This window comes from Megalops cyprinoides, chromosome 14 (assembly GCF_013368585.1).
Source record: "Megalops cyprinoides isolate fMegCyp1 chromosome 14, fMegCyp1.pri, whole genome shotgun sequence".
Lineage (NCBI taxonomy): Eukaryota > Metazoa > Chordata > Actinopteri > Elopiformes > Megalopidae > Megalops > Megalops cyprinoides.
Window position 1 is genome coordinate 19,611,396 of NC_050596.1, and position 22,754 is coordinate 19,634,149.

At 44.0% G+C, this 22,754-nt stretch overlaps 1 protein-coding gene across 4 annotated transcripts in view; it reads right to left on the reverse strand.

The window, feature by feature from the left end:
• adarb1b (adenosine deaminase RNA specific B1b) overlaps positions 1 to 22,315 on the reverse strand; it is an 88,531-nt gene extending 66,216 nt beyond the window's left edge. For 3 of the 4 annotated variants that reach the window (XM_036545814.1, XM_036545810.1, XM_036545811.1), the window contains exon 1: positions 22,068 to 22,315. The gene's annotated coding sequence lies outside the window, so the exon portion shown is untranslated. Of the gene's footprint in view, positions 1 to 10,696; positions 10,738 to 22,067 lie in introns of those variants that run through there. The other variant, XM_036545813.1, reaches the window with a different exon arrangement.
• Positions 22,316 to 22,754: the final 439 nt, after the last annotated feature.

The window sequence follows — 22,754 nt, forward strand, 5'->3', positions numbered from 1 at the left end:
ACATACCAATGCAGACGCACATTCTGCACACACACGTACACACACATGTGTCCGCGCACACACACGCGCACACACACACACACACGCACACACACACACATACACTGCAGTCAGTGTCTCGCAGCCTCTTCCACTCTTTGCCCCCTGCCTGCCATCAATAATTGAGGATGAGGACAGCCTCACAGCACCCTGTTACAGACACAGGGAGGAGGGGCAGAAAGGTCTTGTAATTCTCTCGCCTCGTAAGCTGGGAAGATTAAAGTTCGCCTGCTGCTCAGCTCACCCCTGCAACACACAGTGCCTTTACACTCCAGACCTCTTGACATCTTGTAGGAGTGTGTTATTTGAAGTCTCAATGTAAGGTCAAAACATTTTTTCATTATTTCTTTTACAGCAGAATGCTCTATAAGAAATGCTTGTTCTATAAAAAGATTGTTCAATTTTTTTTCATCTATGATTGACTGGAATAAAGGAATAAATAGAAAGATCCAGGAAAAACAAGGCACACTTTAAAGTCTTACTGAGAGGAATGTGGGAGAGGCCTTCTGTCTGTGCTATTTTAATTATCAGTGTTGTTGTCTTATGGGTCTTATCCGTAACCTTGACAGAAACTATGCGCCTCACACAGCATCATCCTTACAGCTGCAAAGAAAGCTAACAGGAAAGCAAGCACTAAAGCCATTCTTCAAAAAAAAAATCAGGTTCTTTTTTGTCCTTAACTGAAGAGAAAGGTCACAGAGTCACGTGGCGGACACGTTTTAGCCCCTTATCCAGCAGAGTCCCGGAGGGTATGGGGGACAGACGGTCTGCAGCGTATTGATGCGTCACCCGCCGCTTCAGAGGCACATCCATCGCTCCCATGTAACACTCATCAGCTGAATGCCAACTAAATGGCACACGACTTGTGACATAAAAAAAAAAACTGAGAGAAAGTCAGTTTAAATTCATCTTGACATCTGAAGCGGAGCCACAATGAAAAAAAATAATAAATAATGGAACGAACTTCAATTGTCCACCAATCTATAATGTAGGACGGGCTGCACTGCTGTGTAGCACAGCCTGGGACACTGTTAAACACTGAGTGCAACATGGACAAGCATTAAGTGGACCTTTGTGTGGGGTTTACAGCATCCAAAACTGTGTCAGGAGCACTACGTTCCTGTAATCTCAAACACAGAGGAAAGGCCTGCAGTGGCCTTCTGGCTTGGCGTTTGCTGCAAAGCTCTACTGGCGGTGTAAGAGACTCGAAGGCCTTTGAAATGCACCGCATCTGATTTCGCTGCACATGTGCATGTTCCCTTTAATGAGGAGCTGTGAGGGATGCTGACAGGTCCAGGAGAGCCATTAACACCCAAACGGTGGAAGTGCTTCCCCAAACAAGCTCGTTAGCACCAGCGTGGAAGACGGAGGGTGCCTTCTGAGGAGCTGGAGGTGTGCGTGTGTTTGCGTGTGTCTGTGTGTATATGTGTGTGTGTGTGTGCGTTGCGCGTAATGCTTAAGCTCATTTTATGAATTCTACTGTGAGCCTGATTTAATTTGACCATATCGCAAAGCATGCGTGTGCCGAGCGTGTCCCCTCCTGATTGGCCGATATCCTGAAAGAGCTTTTGATTCCAACTGCTATTAGCAGCACTTTCACTTAAAAGAAACACATATGGGAAGGGGGAGAGGGGCAAATGTCACTGCGCTTCAATCGCACCCCTTTTCAACAATTAATAGTCTTAATTAAAAAACACACTCATAAATTTCCTTATCATTTCTTAGAGATGATATTTGAATAATCCCTCTGAGTAACAGGCTCCATTAATTTTGCCTTTAATGTTTAATTAAACCTATTTTTGGATTGGGGCGCTGCAGTTACAGGTCCAGGGAGGAACACCACAGGTGAGACAGTGATGCCATTTCTCTGTCTGAGATTCCTGCGCACGGCCATTCCGTCCGTTAGAGAATGACAGAGGGGACAGGCACCCGGTGACGTGAACGGCCACCCCAGGCTCCCTGGCTAAAGATCAGAGAGAAATGACAGGGAACCGGGGGTGGCTCTGTTCAGTGGCAGAGATTAAAGGCCAACCACAGGTGTTCTCTGAAAAATCAACAGCATGGCCCCAGCCAGGATCATTTAACATATAACAGCTTGCAGTTACTGGGGGGAAAAAAGAGAGTTCATAAGCATGGAAAAAAACAGGAAAGTTTCATTCCAATTCCATTTCATTTCATTTCAACATTCCAAACCAGAGAAAAACATACACTAAATGACCCTTACAGCATTGATTTAATCAGGCATATTACATTCAACCAAAGTCTTTCCCTGGGTTTATTTTCTATCATGAAGCTACTACAGGTGTCTTTTGCTATATCAAAGGGGGTTACAGTGTCTTATTCTGTCAGCATATGCTAATGAGGATCGAGTGCATAGTGCATAGTGAAATTCGACAGGCAACTGGCAACACATCTGATTTGATCTGATCTTTTAAAGAATACCATTATTGAGCTGGGTATAAGAGGAGATATATTTGTAAGTAAGTGGGTGTATATTTGTCCTGGGTGGTAAACACATTGTCCTGAAGCTTGCGTGTGATCGGGAGAGAGGTCACACCCAGGCACCAGCAATCGTGGAGGGAGGAAGCCTCTGTAAATAAACCAAACGAGCCACAGGGCAAAGGCACGACTTGTCAGCATCTCTCTCAGTAAACTACCGCCATGCCATGAGAGCCTTCCAACCGCTCCACAAACAATACCAGCGTGCTGCTCTGCAATGGCAATTCACATAACCGTGGCTTAAAATAAAATTCATTTTTTGGGTAAGTTGAAAGAGATTGAAAACAAACCCTAAACTCCCAGTAATAAAAAAACACTTCAGCTGGGCATATAGGACATTTTTATAATTGTCCTTTCCAACATACATGCTTACCTAACACAATCACACAAACACACATACGCAGACACACACACAGGCCTACAGTGTATCTAACAAAAGCTTGGCATTAGGTTTATATTGACTGGGGGAAAATGTTGATAAGTATGTTAAAATTAACCCTCCAGGAACGTGCATGGAAAAAAAAATAAAAGAAAAATGAAAGTCGGGGGGAAAGGTGGCCGACTACTGTCCTGTCTCCCACGGGCAAGCCTGGCTTTGAGGTGAAGATCCTGAGGAAGTCCCGATCCAGGAGGCCACGTTTCCTCAGCGGGGCCTGATGTGCTGCTGTCTTCTCCCTCCGGCTGACGCACACAGACAGGGACCGAGACACCAACGCCTCCAGGGCCTTATTGTCTGGTGTACAGTTATGCAAATCCAGAGTGCCGCTCTGCCAAACCGCATTTTGCCGGCTCCTCTGACTCAAGACTGGAAATGTCTGTTGGGTTATTTATTCAGTTCTGCATTAAATTATTTAAGCCATGTTAGTACTGGAGTACACAACCTCAAATCTCTAGCACTGAAAGGGAGGAAGAGAAATCTCTCAAGCAGCTAAGGCTGCTCCATGCCTACTGAAAAACATGTGGCATGATGAGGAAGTGTTACATAAAACAGGCAAGCGTACCAAATAAAAACCTCCCAAAAATAAGGAAAACATTTTTGACAGAAAGCAGGGCACATTGTGGAACTGGACCTTCAACAGCACACCTCAAAACTGTCTCTGCTAACAAATCTTCAGTCAAAGGTATTGCACTGGTATTGCACAGCTGGTCAGAGCCGGTCAGAGCCAGAGTGTTGCTGGGAGGGTTTTAGGAGATGAAGGTCCTACAGTACAGCGTACTGCTCATGCAAAAATGAAAAGCAAAAGCAGAAAAATATTGAAATATACCAAAACATCCTACCAAATATCTATAAATATACAGCAAAGCTATAAGCTACACATTTTAACTATATTGATTGAGCTAAAAATACATTCTCCTTATATACTGTGTATTTTTATATATTCCCGAGGAATCGAAGGGGGATCCAGCAGGGCGACTGAAACACAACCACACTAAACACAACCATCAAATCTACTCTCCACAACTTCACTGAAACAAGCTCTAAGCTAAGCTGATAGCCTTAAGTGTGTGAGTGTGATGTAAGTGTGTACAAGCCGGTAGGCACAATAAGAAACCCCCTTACACACTGCAGCAATAACTGTCCTTGATGCCAGCTTTGCCCACTATCAGTGTCTACTTCAGTGTAAAAATGTCCACTTGCAGCCTGGCAAGCTCCTTGCCAGCTTTCACAACACGTCCAGGGTTGTTCAAAGATGTGCCTGAGCTGGCCATCATGCAGTGGTGCGTAAAACAACGTCACTGGTTGGTTAGCTACACAATAAACTTTACCGTTCGTCCTCAGGTACTTCCTGTTTTCTCAGTTAAAAGCCACATTAGATGCCTACATAAAAACTGCAGCCAGCTTCATCATCTCGCAGGTTTACACAGCCACACCACAGTTTACCACATGGGATTCTTCTGCATCTCCAGCACTCATACTATCAATGCTTGCTTTTTAGCATGATAAACACAACGGACACCTGCACTAATAACACAATATACACAAATTGCCTCCTCTGGTTACAGACAGGTTTGTCTAGCGCAGTATGAACACTCATAATTTGCTAATGCTGTGGTAGCATCAATCTCTGCTGTGATGTGTGACCGGAGGGAAAAGGCGTACTTTGCACAATGGCAAATCTCCAGCTTTTTTGATGCTGTTTGATGTGAAAGAGAGTGCTGTAAGAGAGAGAGATGGACACAGCAGACAAAGATTCAGATTCTATACTGTATCAGAGCTGTGTAACTATCAAGACCAAACCTACATTCCATACAGTATTTCACATTTCAATGTCTGCGCCATCTGTGAGTTGTCTCTCTTGAAATGTCTCAACAAAATCTAATCCCCAATTTTCTCTTCTTTAATCACAAAAAGATATAAGGAGAACTTGTATCTGCCTGTGGCTTAACTTTTTTGTATTACATTTTTCATTCATTTATTATATATTCATCAAGAATACAAGGTGTAGCTCTCCAATGCAACTCTATAGAGGCAGACATGTTTCGAAAGTTAGCATCTATCTGTGAGGCATTATCAACAAGGGTGACACCTTGCTGTTGATTCCCATTTCCTTCACATATTTGAAAGGACAGATGCTATCACAGACCAGTAAACCCTGGTGATACCACTCTCTCCACACAGAGTAAACAGCATGTGCTAGCGCTACAATCTATGCTCTGTGTGACACCGCCAGCCTTCCATCTGAGAAAGGTTTGAATTTGGTGGAGAAACACTGTCGTGATGATTTAATGATGACTCTTGTTGTTTGGGTTTACACATGCCTCTGGGAGACAGCATTGCAATGAGCACAGCCATACTGCACACCAAGGAGTTATGAAAGCAGAGGTCGATGCACCTCGATGCAACAAGATGACCACAAGCTGATCCTTGCAGTCATTTATTCCGCTTACTCAAAGCAAATATAGCAGCTCTTTCTTCAAACTAGTTCAAGCCCGGAGGGTGGGTGCATGCCCAACTGACTGTCTCTCTCCATTGTGCATCTGAAAGCCTCAGAGGGGGATGGTCATGCAGTGCATTGTGGGACCTCACAGTCCACAAAGCAATGAGATCAGGCCTCACGGAGGCTCCCAGTAGCACGTGTGACAAGTCAGCTGTGCGGAAAACTGGAACAGCTCCGTTTAGAAGGTCAGTTGAAGGTGGTCTGGTATTCAGATCCAGCGCCTCGCACTCTAGGAAGTGTCCTCCCTTAGAAAGCACAGAAGATTCAGCGCAGCCCCTCCTATGTTCAGTTTTCATTCGCCCTGAAGGAAAGGGAGGGCGTGGCAAGCAACACGCCCTCTCCTGTCAGACCACACCTCGGACAGCACGTGGGGGAAGTCACAGTCAGAGTGAGTCAGAGGACATTTCAAAGAAGAGGATAATTCAGGAAGCACAAGGTCACAGAAGAGAGGGAGAGGAAAGAGGGAAGGAGGGGGCAGGGAACTGAGGAAGAATAGATGCAGCCAAGGATAGGGCAGCAGAGGGAGGGAGGGAGAGGGAGAGGGAGAGGGAGAGGAAGAAAGGATGCAGCCAAAGAGGGCACGTCTGGCTGACATCCTCTGAGGGGAAGAGGAAACTGCATGACAATGAGGATTGTGGATCCCTGAACGAGCCCGCCCTGTCAACGGACTCAGCGAGAGAGCGTGCGTCTCCAGTTCCACCTCATCAGCTGTGCCCACGGACGTCACAAGAGCCGCCTTGTTTACATTTTAACTGCCAGCCTGACCTCACCAATCTCGATTGCATCCTCCAGACACTGTTCAGATAATTAAACTGGTCTCCTCTGTGTGCCAAGATCGCAGAGACAGTTACCTCTGCACAGATTGTGCTGACAGTCAAAGTCAGACCTCTCCTGCAAGCAATCAAGCAACACGAGTGCACTGACACCACCGTCCGAGGCTTTGCTGCAAAATTTACATGCACGCACCAACACACAGCTACCACTACTGATGTTCCCATATTAATTTAACCATGACTAACATGAGATCTCCCGTTGACCTTTGGAAGTGAACATAAACCATTTTTTTTCTATTGCTCTGCACAGAATGTGAGGAGCGTTCTGGACGTGTGATCACAGGGAGAGTCACAAGTTCAAATCCCCAGGTGCTGCTGTGTTCCTCTTACCACCCTAGACAGATACTGATGTCAGCGGGGCAGGCTTGTGCCCTCCAGCAACATCCTTCAGCTGAACTGCTCCAGGGAATCCTCAGTGGTCTGAGCTAGATATATGCAGGAACGCACATCAGCCGAGCGAAATAAATAATGCTGTTATATAAACTGTGTTATGGAACCCGGCTTGGAGGGATTCCTCAAAGGCAGATAGACTGATGATGGTACGTTCCAGAGCACGAAAACTCCTCATTCCGAGCAGTTATGCCGCTGAAACAAAACACTCTGTCAACACTGTGTGATGTCTTGGTGATTTCGTTAAAAATTAAACAATTCCAGAGTGTACCTAGAACTTGGCAAGAATGTTGTATGTACTTCAGCAGTAGATTCAGCAGTCCATAAATAAATGAATGAAACCAAGGAGAGACGCAATCCTTTGTTTGCATTTAAGATTCAGTACAAAACTAAGTGCCATAATCCTAGAGCCTCCGAAGCTCCACTGATCCTTGAGTGTAGTGGAATTAATGTACGTACACGCGACCCAGCACGGACTGAAAGGGAAGCAATTTACCCACAGATCACGACTCCGTAATCCCAGAAAACCACTAACAGTTAATAAAAGGATCACCCAGATGGTCAGAGCGTGGGTAATCCGGGCCATTATAAACCTGCATCTGGCACAGGCTTTGCCAGATTAATGCAAGATCGCACATTATTAGTTTAATTACTCTACAGCCTCACACTTAACTCTGAACGAAGCACCCAGGACGACATTGGAGTGGGAAGGTCAGCTCGGATGCAGCTCCAAGCCATCGAGTTTAGATGGGGACACGACGGCGCTTTGTCTTTGAAAGATAATTGCGTTCGCAGGGTGGCCTTTATCTGTGACGCTCTATGCTCAGTGCGGAGAGAGATGGGAGAAAAATCATGAACTGGGGTTTTGCTTTGAGGGATAATCAGCAGCTTGAAAACGGCATAATAGGACACAGATGGACTCTTCCCTTCTCTTGTGCTCATTTCCAGACAGCGAGGGAGAAGGCAGCGCCAGCCCGTTTGTTTTTTAATTGGTACGGATGCGCGCTGGCCTCTTCCGCTCGACGACACCCCGCTGCCACACGGTGCAAATAAGCAGCTCTCCAGCTCAGTTCCTTCCAAGGCTGTAATCCTCTCTGCCATTTTTTTCCCAAACAATTGTTCGGTTTGCAAAATTTGAACTTCCGCACTGGTACCACTGAGAGCAAAGTGGGTGATACCCGTGTATTGCAAGTGCGGGAAACTGTTTTTGGCCAAGAGAAGGACTAATGATGAACTGTAATTCAGTGAGGGTAGCAAGCCTGGTGGCTTCCCAAAAACTCTCAGCACTTATATTTCTGAGCTCTTAATAAAACCATAAACACAGAGAACAGTGCATTTAAAGGCAAGGTGGTAATGGCTTCTGTATGCTTCCAATATTAATACAGCTTTCAGCTCTCATCAGCAGCAACTTCATATGACAAGGTAAAATAATCAGAGTTCAGAAAGTTCAGAATGCTTTCAGAGGGCATTGAGATCAGAGTATGACTCACTAACCCTGTGATCTCATGAGAAAGGACATGAAGCAGGCCAGTGAGACCATTTTCCATTTTCCAAACTGTCCCAACAAGCAGCAGAACCATTAAACGCCATAAGCAATCAACTTCACAGTCAATGTAATAGCAAGGCAGGGTCAATATCATAACAAGTGGCTTTGGTGGCTTTGCTTTGTTCTACAAATATAGAATCATGATCCTTGCCTCTATGCATTAACTACCCACATGGAGCTGCTAGGCAGAAATCAAATTATGAATTAGCCTGAATCAGCCTATCAACAGAAAATGCAAGAGAATTAAATTATGTCAGGTGGAAGCAGACTGTGCTGGACATCCTCTGTTAAATAAAGGAGAGGTGCTCATAGTCATGTTGTTAATACCCAACAAAAAACAGTGTGGCTGGCTCTGAGGAAGGCAGAGCAGTCCTACGTTCAGCCTCACTTGTGGCTTTGACAGCTGAACGCCAGAGACCAGGAAGTGCTGTCATTACTGCCCCACTACCTCCATTTGGCCCAACGCTGGGAGAAATGATCAACTTGGACTGAACTATTCTCCTAAAGTATTACCCATGGAAACTGGTACAAGTGAAAATGCCAGAATAAAATATTGGGCAGTGCCTGTGAAACCACCACAGATTGACTGTGTGTGGTCCAAGAAAATGGTTTGTGTGTATAAGATCACCAGCACCACACCCATGCCTCCACCATGTTCACGCAATGTGGTCTACTCTTGGAAAAAGGGAGGAGAGCACTGACTAACCAAATAGGAAAACACTTCACAAAAATATTTCTATTGTATTATGTCTACAGTTTATGAACAAGAGGTATGAACAATTTTTTATCAACAAGGACACAAACTATCAGCAAAACACAAACTGCCTGCTATCTTGGTCGCCATTCCCAGTTCATCTTGACAGTTTATGCCCCCTTTATCTCAGTCAGGACAGATACTTCCCCTCATGTTCTACGACCCTACATTGGAAAAAGGCCCTAGAGAGACCTCATACAGCGTGTACCTTTGAACACAATGAAACATTCACAACGTCTGACATGTATTTCAGTTCAGATACACTGATACTTATACGGCGTGAATCGGTGACACGGTGGGCACTGTGAACAAGATGAGTCATCCAGATGACAAAAAGATCAGTGAATCAGCACAAATCAGCATAGCATTAATAAAAAATAAACCAGTTTAGAATGGTAGAACCTGGCCAAGTAGAATAAAAATTAATCCTACCGAAATGTAATATTTAGTTGTCCATTCCTCTTGTTAACTCATTTTCACAAAACAAGAAGTAAAAATGTTCATATACAATAAATAACCAGACACCTTAGTGACTGATCATGTGATTGTCAAGGCATGTGTTATCCCTTTGAAAAGAAGCATGAAAGGAACATGTGTTGAAGTGTTTAAATCTATTTATTTTTTGTCAAACACTGTTTTGGTGTCATAAAATCTTCATTATGTTGATGCTCTTAAGAAAAGTTCAGATCCAACAGCATTGTGAATTATCAGCATGAAGGGATACTTTTAAGTCCAATAATTTTTTCTCATTTGTTCCATGGCTTTCAGATGTACAAATGGGTAACAAAGCAATCAGTAGTCAAATTTGCACAACAGAATATTTTTAATCTTCTGTGAAGACCCCCATCAAAGCTTAAAAGTCATTGAAAAACATAGGCTAAATAATCACTCTATATCCCTCTAACACTGTCTCATCAAACCACATAAATACTTCAGGAAAATGATATGGTTATCTGGGATCTGATCTAGATGAAGCTTTTTTTAAGTTAAATCAGTCAACGGCCATTTAGTGAAGGATGCTACTCAGTTACTTGCTAAGAATGGAAGCCAATTAGCATGAATATTACTTCTTACAGACACTCTGCAAAGACCAATGCAAATTGATAATGAGTTGTTTATAAAAACAGACTAATTTTACTAAGAGTAATTTTATCCAAATGACTGATTTCTGGCATAACAGGGGTTTATATATCTGGACACCCTTTGCATCAACATGTTTTGTTAATATAACTGCATGTTTGTACCAAATTAGTTATTTATATGAAGCATTCCATTTAATGCTGTTACATCAGTTTGCCAGGTATTCAGTAATCTATGTGTTTCTCTTTACAAAACATACTTTTGTTTGTATCTCAAAATACAAACAGAACAAATGACAAAACTGGCATGACTCAATCCTCAGACATCACAAATTCTGCCTCGCAATGTTGACAGCACACTTTATATTCACTGTGCATTCCAGAATTCCTCACCAACATGGAAAGGTATGCACAACTGGGCTAAATGGAAGTGCTCTGGGGAAAAAGTCCAACCTGTTTTTAAACAGGGATCAAATTAAAATGTTCCTGCTGAATGAACAAAGAGCGCACATGCCTCGCAAAACCATCCTGCACCTGCCACACTTTCCAGTTACACTTAACTTTTCATCTGATTTTCTCCCCCTCCTCCCCTCCCCTGTCAGAAATTCCAGACGCACCTGATTCATCTCATCTCATCTCTCTGGTCTTCATTAACTCTGGTGCTGGAAGGTTCCTGCTCTGCCGCCCAGGTGGCCGGGAGAGGAATTCCAACCACGCGCAGGTCGCTTTTTTCCCCTCCTCTGCCGAGAGCGGGCAGATCTGACAGGGAACTCCTGATCTCCACCCTGTGAATCAGCTCACTGTCGGAGGAATATTCTGCGACGCGTAGGAGACGTGAGGGGAATCTCAAATAAACCATGCCGATCCCTTTAAATGTCGGCTGCTGCCATCTCGGCCACAAACAAAAAGCCGACCTGGAATCTTTCGCCAAAGCTCCAAACCAATCAGACATTAGCAGGGCCTTAACTGCAGCAGGGACAGAAAGCAAGAGTCCCGAGCGTCCTTTTTTCCCTTTTTTCGGTTTCCAATGAAGACAGGCCCGAAATAACCAGTTAACTGAGGCAAATGATGTGTTCAGCCGGATGGCAGAGGTGCCATTTGTGATTTATGACACCACTGCATTGCTAAGGTCTGTTGGTAACAAGAGAGAAGGGGAAGAGAGACTGAGAGCATTTAATCAACTCAGCCAGGGAAGGTTGCCCGTGTGTCACCGTGCCACACATGAAAAGACATTTTTATCCCAAAGCCACCAGCTTTCCAACCCCCCCCCCCCCCCCCCACCCAAAAAAAAATCAAACGCCCACAACCCAAAATACAATTCATTTGATAATTTCCTCTCCAAAGCTAGAGGACACTGCGGCAAGCAGAAAGGGGTTTGACTCCTCGCTGCATCGCGGCGCTGTAACGGCAGCAGAAGGCTTTCACATATAAATCATTTCACGCTGAGGGCAGTCATGAGGAAGCAGCCCAGCATGAGGCCTGCACAAGCTGGCACTGTGCGAGAGCTCTATCCCCAGGGGGACTGCAGGGAGAAGGCATATTTCAATCCGCCCGTAGCGAAGGCCTTCCTGCGAGCTCCTGTCAAACCCCGGAACGACTCGGCTTACTCAAAACTCCACTGGAAGGTGGCTGATGGGACTCTCTGTAGAACTGAAGCCGTTCAGCATGGGGACTGAACTGAAGTTTCCTCTACAGTCTCTGAGGAGATACAGCCAGTCAAACACTCTCTTTGTTCAGCCCCCCCCCCCCCCCCCCCCCCCCCCCCCCACATCTCTCTGCCTCTTTTCTCTTGACACACTATGCAGGCACCCACTGAGCTGCTGCCCTGCCTAGCCTTGAAATCTCAATGGCCAAAAATACAGGGCCTGAAGGTCCAAGTGCCCCTGTTTGTACCATGTCTCTCACTTCTATCTGCTTGAGAACAGAGGCAAGACATGCACTATTACAAAGAGCGCTTTGGAATTGTTTAAATGGAAATGTATAGGCCACATGTTGAAGTAGGGCAGGAGTAATGAATGATGGCAAGGAATGCCACAACACCTTATTTAGACAACATTTCACAGGCAAATGCAATGTTAAAATCTCTGTTATATCTGATAATGCCATTTTTATTTCTTACTAATGAGCTAAAGCACATTCCAACTCAAAGCCAAAAATGACATAAAGCCTGGTTTGCACTGGCAACAGCATTACGAGAACAAACCTATGTGCCTGTGGGCAATCTGTGCTGAAAACCAGACAGAGCTATGATGGAAATCACTTCATCCAGTCTTTTTGGAGCAATGTGGACATAGAAACACAGACAGGGATTAGAGTCCTGATTTTTAACATCAATTCTCGCATCACTGTCACATCTGCAGTTGTGGCTAATGACTCCTTAGCCTCAGATTCTGGCTACAATGCAAATGTGATCTTAGTGTATACAAGTATATAGGTAGCATGGAGAGCTTGAGGAAACACATCCAAACCTGTATAAAATGGTGACAGAAACAACCACCATTCAGACCAGACCACTATATGGTACCAGTCAAAGCAACGGACACACCTGATTAAGATAATGGAAAACATGCATTCAAAGACATTTTGATCTAAATAAATATTCTTAAATACTTGAAATTTGTTTCTGTTTCTTTTTTCTTTGTTTCTTTTTTTTTTTGGCTACTTTGAAGAATCTAAAATATAAGTTTTTTTTCTGATTTGTTTAACATTTTGTTGGTCACTGTATAATTACATTTGTTTTGTCATAGTTCTGATGTCTTTATTATTATTCTAAAATGTATAAAATAGTAAAAATAAAGAATGAAAGAGTTGCCATCTACCACTGTTTTTTCAGAAAGTTACTTGTTTTAGCCCATTGTTTTGACAAGTGCAAAAAGAGTTCAGCTTTGTGGTTGTTTGCATCACATGCATACCAGTGCTCTCTATGCTAATAGCACTTGTGTCCAAGCCTATGACTGGTACTGTACATCTTTTTGTGTCAGTACAGAGGGGATGTATAAGGGGATGCATACAGTATAAGGGGATGCATACAGCGCTCATCGTGGTCAGGCGCAGAGAAGGTAAATTATAAAAGATGCACCAGGCTGAAACAGATGGTGCTGCTCCCTCAAACATAATGCTGCCTCCTTGGGAGTCTGTGATTGGCTAAACACACAGCAGCAAAAACAGCCAGCTGCTCGCTGCTGTCAGAAATGGAACGGAACGGACCACACAGTGAAGAACTGACAGCAAGAGCCGGAATTCAGCCGACGTACGTGTGTGCATGTGTGTGCGCGTGTGTTGTAAGCATGTGCGCAGGGGAATAATTCTCATGCTGAAGTCTGCTCGCTGGCAGGGCAGTCATGCGATTGCAACTGAAGAGTCAAGTGAGTGCATGCGGAGAGCAACCACTTTCCTGATTGGCTGTAATCCTGTAGGAAACCTTCAGAGAGATGTTCAGTTCCAGCTGCTATTAGCACCATTTTCTAAGAGAGCACTGGCATGTATGAGATGCAAACAACAACAAAAAGAACATTAAACATTAATTCCATTAGACCATGCTAAACCACAGCACACCTACAACCTGAATGTGTGTCCAATAATATGAAGTATATCTAACAGCCCAATGTTGCCATCATTTATTTACAGATGCCTATCAAATTTCTAACAACAGCAATATTATTTAATATTAAAATTATCAGCAACACTGCAGACTGTAGATATGATTGACACCATTTACACGTGCAGTTACATTCAGTTATTATAAGAGAAACCTTTTTTCTAAATGGATGACAGCATATTTATAGCTTGTTTGAAATAAATTACAGACATAAGAAGACAGTGGGAGTGGAATATTCCGTTATCATCATGTTTGCTAGAAGAAAATACCCACATAAACATCAATCCAATTTACAGTCATTAAGACAGGCATATACACTACAAAGTACACTGGGTAGAAAAATTCATACAGTTGTTCATTTGACAAGTGACTGGGAAGCACTTGTCAAAACAACAGGCTACAACAAGTAACTTTCTGAAAAACAGTGGTAGATGACAACTCTTTTTACAGGAAACAGCAGAACTTGACATAGTTGTTTGGGATGTGCAGTATGTAATGCTAGCAATACAGACCTCAATTTTGCAAGCTGTTGTCTTCTGCTCTAAAGACTGGAGTAATATTAAAGCTCTTGTCTTCTGCTCTGAAGACTGGGGTAATACCAATATATTATGCAACTGTGTACCAATATTAATATTAAGTAATATTGACTAAAACATGCAGTCTTTTGTCTCTCTTTCTGTTTGCATACATTTCCAAGAGAAAGACATAATTGCACTGAAATTCAGTACTTCTATCTGTATACATGGATTTTAAAAATATTACGCATGTTTCTAAACAGAACACATCCAAATTTACATATACAGAATATACACATATACTGGTATTCAGAATACCAGCATGTAGGCTAAACATGGACAATGATTCCACATCACACAAAAGCAGATCAGGCAAGAAAAATATATTACATTTCTAAGCAAGACAAATGTCAATATTTTTCACCTTTAGAACTATCTGTTATTACCGCTATTACCGCTATTAAAACTGGCTGTATGCCATCTTTAAAATTCACCTTTTCTAACCACATCTGCTAAAACAAAATAAAGAAATTAAATAATAAATCCCAGATAAATGGCAATTCTGTAATTCACATATTCCGTATGTTTAATTATGCATTTCTTACATTAGCTAATGATGAGCTGTAAATAATGTAACACAAAATGTAGGCTAAAATTATGACCATAATGATTGTGAAAAATGTATTTAATAACATCGCATCCCATACTGTACACACATGCACCCAAACATGATAACCAGCTGACAGTATTCGGGCAGTTGTATGATCTTTTTCATCATGTAAACACTCACTATTGGTACTTTTGCAAAAGCAGGCTAGGCTATTAATATAAGGATATTAAATCTGTACGCTATTTAAGTGCAATCAACTGGCTGACTTAGGGGTAAATAAGAAATACATTAGCACCTTACAATAAGCACCATCAAATCCACACCCTTGGTTTAAACCCATAAATACCAAATACCATAATTCTCACTTTCCCAAGCTCAAAGCTGTCCTCTGGTCAGAAATCACCAATCAGTACACCACATGAAACCACTGACCTCTCTAATATAGCTTAGATATTATAAAAACTGTTACAGAGAGCCCCAGAAACACAAAAAAATATTTTCATATATAAGGACATTTCTAAACAGATTTTCTCACAGTACCTCGAGTTACTTGATATGATCATACCTCTTCTTGAAACTGAACAATAAATGAATTCAACGTGAGCGAAGTAGAGTAACCACCCCACTGCTGGCCTATCACACACATGCAAATGCCCACACCATTAACAGGAATCTCACAAGACACTGAGTGCACGGAACGTGAATGGTTTGTTTATCTTAACTACACATGCCTGCATTACTGTCCTGCCTTTGCCTCCACTCTGGATGCATGCACTTCCGTTTCATAACAAAGCGAGCTTCAGAGGGGCTGGGCTTGAGACGGGCCTCTTCACTGAGACGCTTGTTTCAGAAGCCCAGTGCTTGCAGTGGGGGAGAGAATTGTGCAGTGTAGTGTACAAGCAGATAATGCACTGTTAATGTCTTTGCCTTGGGTTTCCTGAGTGGAGTGGTTCTTATCCAGCTCCTTCAGATCTTGAGGGAATGCTGCACGCGCAATGGCATGAGCTTGTTCCCAATGAAGATAAGCACACTCCAGAGTGGCCTCTTTTCTTGAAAACCCGCACACTCAGAAGCCTGGTATTCAAACCTCGGGGCATTACGAAAACACGAGCGCAGTGATGAATTTCGAATATCTGACAGGGAAGGGGGTTTTTCACCGCGATGTGCCATCGGCTGAATGCACCGTTCTGTAGCTTACTGCAACATGCCTCACTCTGTTGGCTTTGACTCAAACATGGGCCTAGAGAGAGTCAAAAGAAAGTTCTCACTCCTACCTGTGGCAAGAACTCCATCACACCCAGCTTAATTCTTCAGCGTGCAATGGGTTTCAGATGCAGGGAAGAGTGAGATGGGGATATGAATTAGGAACACTCTCTCTCCCTCCCTCTCTTGTTCACTCTCTCTCTCTCTCTGCTCAGATTAGTTCATCTGGGGAGTAGACCTCACTGAGCCCATCGCCACGAGCCTCGGCTCCCCGCCCAAGCGGGGGGCCCGGTTGTCGTTGCGAAGTCGTCACGGCCGCCGAACGTCTGTTCGTGTCACTTCATGTCATCCTCACGCCGCTGGTCCGCAGCAAGCCCGTGGGCCGGGTGGCATATGGTGTGCGCCTCGAACACGTGTGCGCACGATGGGTGAAAACGGAGGCCGCAGAGGGCATCATCCTCTGTGGCTCCCAGCTACACGCTTTGCCAGTTCAAGTGTCACGCAGGGTTCAGAGCCGAAAAGAGATGCCTTTACATCTGCGTTTAGATGTAAAGAGAAGCCGCCGTCCAACTGCACTAGACCGGTCATGGTCCCATCATCAGAGCCGTGATGGAGGTTTCTGTCATGGCTGAAAGCTGAGGCTGAATGTTGATACCTCTCACGTTAGGCAAAAGCATGATAAAGGCCCACAGGGGATTATGGAGACATGCGTTTCCACACACCTCACTGGAACCCCCGCAGTGGAAAACCCACAGAGGGAGCTTAAAAGCATTGATACATCCACTCCATCTGCAACAGGAAACAGGACACATCTACTCTCTCTGATCACAAGGATTGGAACACAAAGACTACAGAACATCATAAGCTGAGAGGACCCTCGTTTGACATATAAGCAATAAAAACAAAGAACAATTCTTCACTGTCCGTCTGCAAGCCAGCCAGCACATTGAGTACATTTCTCACAAACACAAACAACAAACAGAGAAAACACTTTTTAATTACACAATACAACAGACATCTTCAGCTCTGAAATATCACAGTAGCAAAGAGACCACAGTGAACATGCATCTGATTTGGTCACAGCCTGTTTTTAAAATGGGCAGACATGTGAGAAACTGCCATAAATGAACTCATATCCAAACCTCAGACTTCCAGCAAGACCTCGACTGCACCCTGAGATAAGGCTGTCCATACTGTGAGCTGTGTGCATGTGCAGTTCGGCTGTGATGTCATCAGAGGGGCTTGATGGAAACCAGCTTTGTCATGTGCATTAGCCCAAACTCCCTTTGCTGAAGGTCTTTTTCTACATGTTAAATCTTATGAAATCATTTACAAAATGCCTGGCAAAAGGCTCCCGCCCTCCTCCTCCTCTTGCCGCCTCACCCCTCACCCCTCACCCCTCACCACCTCCCATCTCCCCACACCCCCACTTCTGTGCCAACCTGTCCGTTTTCAGCTCTCGGGGCTTTTTTTTGTTGTAGTGTATGACCTATCCCGAAAGAAACCTTGGCAAGGTCTCGACAAACAAACGCATCCAGCATGACTAATGGCTGCAACCTGCGGGTGCTGAGTCTGCCCAAATTTGTGACAGGGTGATGGGGTGGCAGTGATATGCCCTCTGGGCGGAGTGCAGAATGTCTCTCGCATGCTAGTTGGGCTCTCATCACCCAGGCAACGACCCACCCCCCACCACCACCACAACCACCACCACCACCACCACTACCTCCAACCCCTTCCCCTCCCAGATCACACTGGCACCCAATTAGTCAGCCAAACCCCTCACCCCCCTCCCCCTAACCTAAACCAGAGACACACAAAAGGCCAATGCTTCCAGTCCAATAAACATACTCTGAAAAGTTATTTACCGAATGTAATCTGAGCTTGAGTCACCCCTTCCAAGCATTAACCCTGCACCTTACTCCACAGCACAAAAAGAGAAAACGCTGTGTTCTGAGCTGAAAAGTAAGAACACGAATCAGCGTGGCTGGGTATTCTGTCCTGACGGTTCACTTTGTGCTTTGCTTTATGATGGCCTGGCTTTGATTTTATGCCTACCACATAACAACCGCTGGCCATTCAAAATGAAAAGCAACACAACAGAATGAGAACTGATTTAAACCAACAAAAAATTAGCTCACAAACATAGAGCATCATTTGTTTTGGGAAAATTGATCCTCCGCTTGTCTTTATTCATTTATGCGGCTCAATTCTGCGCTCTCCTGAGAGACCGCAGTAGATGAAAGGGGATATCTGTAGCATTCATCAGCCAGAACGGGTCTGTCGTGAGAAGGACACGCCCACCTGCGAGGGCTGAAAGCAGAAGTTCTCACGAGAGACACTGGACCAGAACCTGCAGCTTCTTCTTTCTTATTGGTTAGAAAAAACACCAGAGCAATTATTCAGAGTTGGGTGTTTGTCTCATGCTGCAATCAACTGAAAGAAGAACCACGGTCGATACAGATGTAAAAATGTTTCCCAGCCTTTTCTGGGGATATTTAAGAAATATATGCTTGCAAATTCATTGGACTTATTATGACCAAAGGTTCTACCGGCACAAAAGGCTATTCATGTCCGCCTATGACCTCCCAGCTTGTGCTTGGCATTTGGGATGTGCATTTTGGTGACTGCGATACTCAGATATTCCACTGCCACTGAGACTGAATATTGAAAACAATAAAATGCATTGAATGCTTTTCTTTCCAACCAAGGACAGTATAATCTCAAATTTATTTTGAGTGAAGTATGTGAGATCACAGAGCAGAGAGCAAAGAGGTCTGCATTCACCTTCAACCAGAATAACGTACATGCCTTACATTTTTACATATAATCCATTTTTACTGAACCAATGAGATTAAGTGCCTTGCTCAAGGGTACAATGGCAAAGCCTTGTCTCGGAACCCACCCTGAAACCTCTGAGATACAAGCCCCGCTCCTCAATGCCACACTGCCGCACACAATCCCTGGCAGGGATCTGTACTGTCAGTCTCCATTTCTCCTTTACTTTAATCAATCTGAACTGGGCTGTATGATAACACTGTAAGGTCACAGTCCATTTCCCAGAAGCATGCTAATCCAAGAGTTTGTGGGTGTGAAGGCCGTGCACAGCAAGAGACACTGGATTGCAGGATTCACATCAATGGCACGCTTTGTTCTGCGGTCATTATTTCTGTGCATCACGCCGTACATTAAAGGGTGCATTGCTCTCTTTTCGTGCTGGGCATTGTTTTCTGGAGACTGGCAACCCCGACCCATTTTAATGAGGTGCCATTGGTGCCGAGCCCTTTCGCAGAATTCACACTAACTCTCCACTGTGACTGGCAGGTAGGAGTGGGGAATCCCATGTCCCTGGAGGTTTGCAGGGTTTCCCGGTTTCTGTGGTGCTTCAGTGTTCCATGGAATAATTTAAATTACTGATTTGACTGGTTTGTTAGTGAAAACCTGAAGCTGCTTGAATAGTAGCTAAGCACTGTTGTACACTTGAAACAGGTGGGGTGACTCTCTCCTCAATTAATAATTTAAATTTTGCACCAAGACCCACGGGGCTGGCCTCAGAATATGGGTCCCCCGCCCATGCTGCTAGGAGCCTTCACACGCATGCAAATCAAACAGGCGCAAAGAAGGTTCCGGCTCAACTTGATCAACAGTGTGACAGCCAGGCGAGACATGCCACTCCAAAACAACATCATGAGCGGAACAAACAGATCAAAGTCAGACTGCTGCAGATCTGACAAGGACGGCATAAGCACGGGGACCCATGAAATCAAACAGTTGGGGGGAATGGTGGATTTTTACTGTCACACGGTTCATTCCTCCTGAGCTACTCATGCTGAGTGTCAGGGTGCGCGGGAGAGTTTGTAAAACAAGACACAGCGGCTGACCCATAACCATCAAATAAAGTGTATCTAATTTTGTGTATCTAATGAAATTCTTGCTTTTTCCAATTCTTAAAAAAGGCACCTAAAATGGACCCCTATGAATATATTTAGCTGGACAACCAACCAAAAAAATTTCCCCCCAGGTTTTACTAGCCTCATAGAAGACCACTCTGCCACGTGATGTGGCCTCTTTTTTGCAATGGTGATGAATGGTGCTTTGGCAGTGGGTGATCTGCCTGCTCCTGGGACAACAGAAAGAGAGCGTGGAAGCAGTGTCTTCTGAATTAACCTGGTCAAAGCACACGTGAGGGGTCTCTCAAACAGACTGCGGATCATTTTCCCTCCTTCAGATCATTTTCCCTCCTTGAAACGACAGCAATTGGACTGCAAAAAAAGGGGTGAATCTGTGCAGTGCAATACATATTGCTCACTGAAAAAAAGGACCCTTGTGAGGATTATGGTGTCATGATGAACAGCAGTTGGTAATGAATTGGAGTGACAAGTTGGTTTCAGAGGGAATTACAGTCATCACTGAAAGGCATGAATCAACTGAGGCAACACTACAGTACCGTAGCTGATCATGAGGACTGAATGCAAAAACGTGACTGATCATGTCAATTACTGCCGAAATGATCACGGTGTACTATACGACAGACGAGGTTAATTTATGGTTTGCGCGCACCTCATATGGCTGACAAGAAGCACGCTGTGTAGTGGTCGTGCAACTCCTTTTTTCCCCACTGCGACGGTAATAACGCTCAGCCTGGGACAAATGAAACGCTCCACAGCGTGGCTTCGAAAAACACAGTTCCGCTCCCCTGCCTTGGGTGTGTTTATGGAAACGGTTCGAGATGCATTTTGGCGTGGACTTTACGGCGCTCCAATTACTAGTACACACGAAAGTAAAGCCTGTCAACAGCTGCACGTTAAAATCACGGAGGAATGTACTAAGAGCTGTCCTTGTGTTTGTTTTTATAACAGTCCGTACATCCACTGGTGAAGCTGTTCCGTGCAGCTATAGCTATGAATGTAACTAATAGTTTTTAAACATACGCTTACGTATTTATCTTCTGCATTGTAAACAACGTCACATAAATAATTCAGTCAGAAGAAGCCAATCTTGTCTCTGCAAATTTCAATCAGCATTCATTGTAATTAATTTAAAGGGTGAATCACAGATGTGCCATCTGCCCACTTTTCTCAAATTAACACAGCTAATGTCTACGATTGTCAACAACGATTAACGCAAGTTTCACAGAGATATGCACATATAGCCCGGCAAATAATAATAACCCAGACAGCTGGCTAATGTCGTACATAGCTACAAGTTAAGATACCCGATGGTTGGATCCGTGGGTGTAAACCCAAATGCATCAACGTGTTTAGTTTGCTATAACTACCTGCTGCAAAAGAGGTTGTATAGCAAGCCATCAACTCTTATTTCTTGAGATACTGGTAACACTGTCAGTTGGAAAACAAACACAACTCATAGCAGCTACAATCAAATACTAATGGTTATACATTAGCAAACCAGGTCTCTGTTTTTATTCTAAAATGATCGGACTGTAATTAGTGTTGTTACGTAAAACTGTCACTGAACGACAAAATTACATGCACCGCATTATGACATACCCCGATTTACTACCTTGAGCGAACTACCGCTTTATGGCTACCTAGGTCCTACAGAATTGCGTGGCAATGTTTTTAGCCGTGGACTATGTAGCTATCTGGTTAGCCCTGGGGTTGTGTTAGTTATTCGTGTTGTTTCGCGCAACGTTCATCACATGCATAACGTAGTTAGCTACCTGTAATTCAGCCTGCAAGTTAACGTTACTTAATTAGCTTACTGGCTAATACTAATTACTGGCTTTACACATGCAGTCCCAGCTTAATTATGAGAGGTGCCTATATAGGCAAAGATGACAACCCCAAAACACACTAGCTGGCCAGTCATCGGACATCCATTTCAGTGTAAATGTAGAGTATCATATACACTAAAATAATTAGCTACATGGCAAATATTTCTGTGTATGCAACTCCAGTGGCTGCAGCATTAATTTATGAGTTGGATACGATGTTACCGAGACTGACATATAAACACATTACATCCTGAGCTCCGCAAAAAACGCCTCCTGATGTGAACCCCCCCCCCCCCCCCCCCCGCCAAAAAAAGGATTCTATACTTACAGTGTTTGTTGTTACTGAAATGCAAAGCTTCTTAAAGCGTTTTCAAACGTCGCTGGTCCGCCATTAAATTTAAATGCAGAGAAGGCTGCCTGCTCGCAGGACTACCGACATGCAGTCGATGATGATGCCTGTAGGTTAACGAGAGTGCGGACGCTCGATGTGCAACAATATTGCTTTGCGCACACCACCGTACACACATTCAGCCAGATCGACGGACTGAGCTGTAGCAGATACTCCAGCTGGGTAGCCAGTCGCCTGGAACTTGCAGCGTGAAAAGGGACTGTTATGATTGGATAAGGGAGTTTGTGCAGAGCTCCTCCTAGCAGTAAATTCGGGAGTGCGCGCAAAGGCAGGAGCGGTCCTCGTATCACCAAGAGTTGATTGGACAGTTAACGGGACTTGAGGAAATATTGGGTAATTAATAACTAAATGGATTCCAAAGTGAGGTCGGATAGCTAAGCTATGTTAGACAGTCACAAAAGCCATGGCATGACTGCTATGTAAGCCTACATAAATATGCTTCTACATCGTATACATACATAATCTATTTATTATATCTATAGGCCTACATAATGTATGTGAGTATGCCATGGAATGAGGACATAAGGCACAAATATGCTTTCTTTCACACAAACACACACACACACACACACACACACCTCTGTTTTATACCTTTTTTCCTATTTA